We start from the raw sequence: 6,204 nt of genomic DNA, 5'->3' as shown, positions 1-6,204 counted from the left end.
CATGTGAATTTCATTCCTCCTATTTCAAGAAATCTGCTTAAACATTTAAATATTTTGAAAATTAAGTACTATTTTTTCACTGACCACATTAAAAAATTAGTAATAATGTAAAATGGTGATATAATAAACACAATAATGATAACTACCAATATTTATTATTACTAACACTTGTTAGTAACATTGAAATTTGCATGGGTCACTAAAGGGTATGTGTGGTGTTATGAAGCCCTCTAGCATGTTTGTACTTTCTCTTTTAGGTCTCTGCAGGCATGTGTCTATAAGGACAGGATGGGGTGAGCACTGTCATACAAGTAATAATGAATATTTACTGATAGCATACTACTACTAAATGACCTATAAGCACGATCTACTTAAATGCCTCTCATGCATTTCTTACAATTTGACTCTATACTGCTTCTCTACCAAGAGTGGTAAAATCATCCCTCTCCCATAGCAGCTGAGGCTTTATTATAATTTCTGCAATCATCCACCTTCAGGAGGAGCTTTCACCCTCAGGGTCCCAGTATTCTGTAAGTACTCTCCCAGCAGACCCATTCCAACAGTTTGCCAGACATGCCTAAACAGGTGTAAACCTCAAGAGTGAATGCAGCCTTCATGAAAGTACCTCTACCAGAGGAGGCAGAAAGGGAGAAAAGAAATGTTATTGTATTCATTGTATTCATTAACCTTCATAATGTATATGTGAAAGGAGGATGCTGTAGAATAAGGGTTGTGGCCCTGGACATAAAATTAAACTGGATTGCCATCTGTTGATAAATATTTCCACCTTCTTGTTGTGTTTAATAATTCCCTATGACTCCATTCTTCTCTTTGGGGCAGACTGTAGCATTTATTGAGTCAGATATTCTTAGTGTTGTGTTTACAGGAAACAAAACCTGAGTCACATTTTGCTTCCCTATCCACCATTCACCACTGTCTTATGCTGAAAGGGGAGGTACTTATTAAGTGTACTCAGATCATAAGTTCCTTGGGAGGCTATTTAGCATGGAGGTTAAAACTATAGTTTCTAGAGCCAGATTGTTTGCTTTCAAATTTTTTTTTTTTGCCACTTAGCAGTTTTAAGATCTTTGGCAAGTTACTTAATCTCTCTGTACCCAGTGTCCACATCTGTAAGATGGGAATAATAATAATAGTGACAACTGAAATGAGTGACTGAGGCGAGGATCTCAACCAATCACTGTTTATTAAGCCAGTTTTAGGGCATGCCCAGGAAAAATGTGAACAGTAAACATATATGTGGATTTATTTCCAAAGAGGCTTTCAGGAGGTTTAACATTTACATATTTCCTTAAAGAGGAGATGGCATGTAGGTAAAGGGGCCTAAGATGAATGGTTATATCCTTGTGAGACTTTAGTTGGGCCCAGGAAATCTACATTTTATATAACATAAGGTGAATGTTTGAAGAGAAAAAGGGAGTAAAGGAAGAATCAATTATGCAGACATCTCTGGGTAAGTAAAGGAATGATTGATCTCCTCTTGTCTCTGTTCTGGATCTGGGAAGATAAGCTTGTAATCAACATTTATCAGTGTGAAATCGAATAGACTTTAGGAGCTAGACTTAGACTGCAGACATAAAGTTACAATTGGCATGTCCTCATTTATGGGAGGCCAGCAAAGAATTCCCTCATGAACAATCTATGGGGGCAGTCCTTGTAGATGCCTGAGGCCTTTTATCTTTCTGTGGGAATCTGCCTAATGCATAATGTTGTAAGAGCTGTTTATTTGGAAGAGGGTGTTGCACAATTCAGCCTTCAGACTTGACCTTCCTATTTACATAAGGAGGTTGGGGATGGGGGTCCTAAGATTTTTATTTTCTTTTACAGTAGCCAACTCATAGGGTTGATGAAGATTTTACATGTATGTATATATATATATATATAAAATCATCACTTAGAACAAGCCTGGCATATAGTAAGCACTACGTAAGTCTTAGCTATTAGCTGTTATTATTACTGAGTACAGGTACTATATCTTACTCTCTTGTACTTTGACAATTGCTGTCATCTCTGACAACTGGCATATTGTTTGACATATGATAAGCTTTCAGTAAATGCTGAATGAATCACGAATAACTATAAACAAGTGTAAGATAGGAGATAAGAAAATAAGGATTCCTCCAGTTCTTTAAGATGCCCCGATAAAACAGTACTGTTGAAGTAGTTTTACATCTTTTATTAATATAATCTTATGTCATACCAATGTTTCAATTAAGAGTCTAAATAAACTGCATTTGCCTCTGAGTCACTCTATCTATGGTCAAGGTTTCGTATTGTGATAACAGCCCAATCACATTGACCTGTCACATGTTTCTCTGAAGTCACATGTCCAGCATTGTGACATGAGCAAGAATACACACAACCTTTTTTTCCCCCCACTCACTTAAAGATCTCTGTGGGGACCAGGTTCAGAAGATGTCACCTCCCCCATAGCCTAGCTTCCCAGAGAATGTCTCTTACAAACTAGAAGGATGCTAGTCCCAGTTGAACTGTGCAAAGAGCAAACCATCACGGGCCCTGCAAGAACCAGCTTCATTCACAGTTGTCAGAAGGTACAGTAAGACTTAGAATCAAAACTTCATATAGACCCTCTAGTGTAAGGCCTGACAGCTCCTAACTGTACCTTACTTTTCACGTGAAGCTGCTCCCACGTCCGCTGAAAGTTCTTGGAGGTTAAAAAAAAATTATTGTGCAAACCTTTGTACCTTTGTACAATGCCTAGTAGTTTCTTATGCAGCAGAGAGATGCTTAGTTGAGTATTTATAAACTCAATGACTAAAAGACTGCACACTTGTTCAAATATAAATGAACACACAAATACACTTATCAGGTAGATATTATATGGTCCTGAGATAATAACATCATCCATATGTTACTTTACATTATCATGTCATGCTATATAATCTTTTCTTTCTACATGTTGGTATGGGACATTATCTGGAAAGACCTTAATCACTATTTCCATCTTTTGTTTCCCAAAGGGAATACCAACAGAAGAAGTGTCAAGTTTAGTTAATACTCTGACCCCTGAAACGGGAAAAAAAAGGCTGTGAGGCTTTTTAAATTACAAACTAAATACAGTAATGTACCTTCTTCCTCAGTTGCAGTACATAGAAATAACAAAAATTCCCCCGAATGTGGACTCCTAATTTTATTTAAGAGGCTAACTTTTTTCTTTCAAACAAGTTCTGATGAAATTATCAATTATTACTTTCTAATATTTCTCTTTTAATTTTCTCTAAAACGGAAGTGGCCAAATATCACAATTGAGGTTTAATTTCACAGATTACCCTGATTAACTCTGGAACAATGTAACATTTTAGTAAAACTCTAGTGTGGGAGAAAAAAACTAGAGTGTTCTTATTCTAGGACCAGTATCAATAATATCCTTTTTTTCCCCAAATGAGCCAAACAGTTAATTTGTGTCTTCTGGCCAGAGTGGCAGAGTAAAAACATGGCAGTGGGAACAACAATATAGAGAGGCAGAACAGGAACAGGAATGCAGCACATAAGGAAAAGATAGCAGAGGCAGAGGGATAAAGGAAAGGTAAGCCCCTCAAGGATCAGCAGCTTCTTTAAATCCCACTCTATTGATTAAGCCAAGTTCACAGATGTAAGAACTGTGAGGAAGAGCAAAGGAAAAGGGAAAAGAAAAGAAAGAAGTCCATCTGGAGGAGAGCAATAGAGCATAATATGAAATTTCCTTAGGTACTGAAGCTCACTGATCTAGAGTCTTCATCCCACTTGAGACAATAGCCTAGTTCTGGTCCAGTTCCACTCCAATTATGAAGATTTGTCCTTTTTTGATGGTCAAGAATTATTCGTGTTTTGTTTATTATCAGATATGAATGCATTTAAAACTATTATCTGCAGGAGACAAGCAAACTCCTTTATCTTCCTTATACTCAATTATATGTATTCCATACTATCCTTGATTCTTATGTTATCAGGCTATATATGAAAGAATTGGTCTTTGGGCTCTTAGCCATATGTTCTCTTTGAAGAAAGCTTCTGAGAGACATAAAAAATTAAAAGGAATTGGCCCAAACAGGACCTAGGTCAGTTAGCCTTGAGATTATTTAGAGAAACTTGAAGCAAATTTAGTCAAGGGACCTAGGGACCAAACAATCAAGCAATAAATTAATTATAAAAAGACGTATCAAAAATATATTTCAACCAAACAATACAAAACTATTTGGATCTCTAAAGCTACCAGTCTAGTTTTGGGGAGTTTCTTTTTCTGTCTGAAAATTCAACTAAGTATAATTTGTTATAAAAATCTTGCACAAAACATGTTCAGGTAGAAATACAGGGAACAAGTAGTGGTTGAATTGGGAAGAGTGACACAGTATGTAATGTCATGAATTTTTTTCACGAATATTTTGGCAATTGTCTCTGTCTGCTCAGGATGCTATAACAAAATACCATAGACTGAATGGCTTAAATAGCACATTTTGAGAGGCTGGGAAGTTCAGGATCAAGGTGTCAGCTGATTTAGCTCCCCAGTGGGGACACTCTTTCTGGCTTGTACACAGCCACCTTCTTGCTATATACTCACAAGAAGTAGAGAAAGAGAAAGAGAATAAGCTCTCTAGTGTCTCTTCATATAAGGATACTAATCTCATCATTAGGGCCTCAACCTCCTGACCTCATTTAACCCTAATTGCCTCCCAAAGGCTCCATCTCTAAATACCATTACATTGGGGGTAAGGGCTTCAACTTATGAATTTTGAGGGGACACAAACATTCAGTCTATAACAGCAATTAAAAAATGATGTACCATTCCAGTTCTGGGTAAGATGGAGTAAGTATACTCCACTCTGTCTTTTTTACTGACTATAGCTATAAAACCTAGATAAAATACATGAAACAGCTACTTGAGGACTCTGGAAGATAAAAAGTAGCAGGCAGACGAGAGAAGAAGACCAGAATTCAAGGTGGTACTGAACAAGCAACGAGTTTTCTGTTTTTGTTTTTTACCTGCCAGAATCTCCTGGGCTAGACGTAAGGTACTCTGAAACTCAGAAAAGGTACCAGGGCACAGAGAGAGCTCCAGGAAGAAAGGTCTCACATCATTGATCTTTAAGAAATCAAAAAATTAATAAAATAAACCCCAAGCAGAAGAAAGGAAATAAAAAATCTAAGAGCAGAATGATTAAAATTGAAAACAGAAAATTAATAGCAAAAAAATCAATGAAACAAACTGTTTTTTTTGAGAAGACTAATGAAATTCACAAATCTCTAGTAAGATAAACAAAGAAAAGGCACAACTTACCATATCAGGAATGAAAGAGAGGATATCACTTCAGACACCGTAGGTATTAAAAAGATAAGAGAATACTAAGAACAACTAAACACACATAAATAGGACAGTCTAGGTGAAATGGACTAATTCCTCAAAACAAACTACCAAAACTCACAAAGAGAAATTAGATAACCTGAAGAATCCTATAACTATAAAGAAATTGAATTCATAGTTTAAAACCTTTCAAAAAAATTTTCTAGGCCCAGATGGTTAGACTGTTGAATTCTACCGAACACTTAAGGATGAAATATCAATTCCATACAAACTCTTTCCAGAAAATAGAAAAGGAGGCGACACTTCCCAACTCATTTTTATAAAACCAGGATTACCTGATACCAAAGCCAGATAAAGATACTATAAGAAAAGAACACTATAGGCAGTACATTGAGCTCCATAGAGACAGCGCCGGGGCAGGTGAGAGCTGGACGGGCACTGGGCGACTCTGTGCCTCGCTGAGGAAAAATAACTAAACATGGGCAAAGGAGATCCTAAGAACCCGAGAGGCAAAATGTCATTATACGCATTCTTTGTGCAAACTTGCCGGGAGGAGCACAAGAAGAAGCACCCAGATGCTTCAGTCAACTTCTCAGAGTTTTCTAAGAAGTGCTCAGAGAGGTGGAAGACCATGTCTGCTAAAGAGAAAGGAAAATTTGAAGATATGGCAAAGGCGGACAAGGCCGTTATGAAAGAGAAATGAAAACCTATATCCCTCCTAAAGGGGAAACAAAAAAGAAGTTCAAGGATCCCAATGCACCCAAGAGGCCTCCTTCGGCCTTTTTCTTGTTCTGTTCTGAGTATTGCCCTAAAATCAAAGGAGAACATCCTGGCCTATCCATTGGTGATGTTGCAAAGAAACTGGGAGAGATGTGGAATAACACTGC

The 6,204-nt window shown here is 37.2% G+C and overlaps 1 pseudogene across 1 annotated transcript in view; it reads left to right on the top strand.

Moving 5' to 3' along the window:
• Positions 1-5,740: 5,740 nt before the first annotated feature.
• Positions 5,741-6,204, top strand: part of LOC105822644 — a 15,344-nt pseudogene continuing 14,880 nt past the window's right edge. Inside the window, exon 1 of the transcript XR_001138113.1 lies at positions 5,741-6,202. The product of XR_001138113.1 is annotated as a high mobility group protein B1 pseudogene (transcript). The remainder of the gene's footprint in view (positions 6,203-6,204) is intronic.

Source organism: Propithecus coquereli, unplaced genomic scaffold, assembly GCF_000956105.1.
Source record: "Propithecus coquereli isolate 6110/MARCELLA unplaced genomic scaffold, Pcoq_1.0 Scaffold63, whole genome shotgun sequence".
Taxonomy (NCBI): domain Eukaryota; kingdom Metazoa; phylum Chordata; class Mammalia; order Primates; family Indriidae; genus Propithecus; species Propithecus coquereli.
This window is presented reverse-complemented; position numbering and strand designations above follow the sequence as displayed.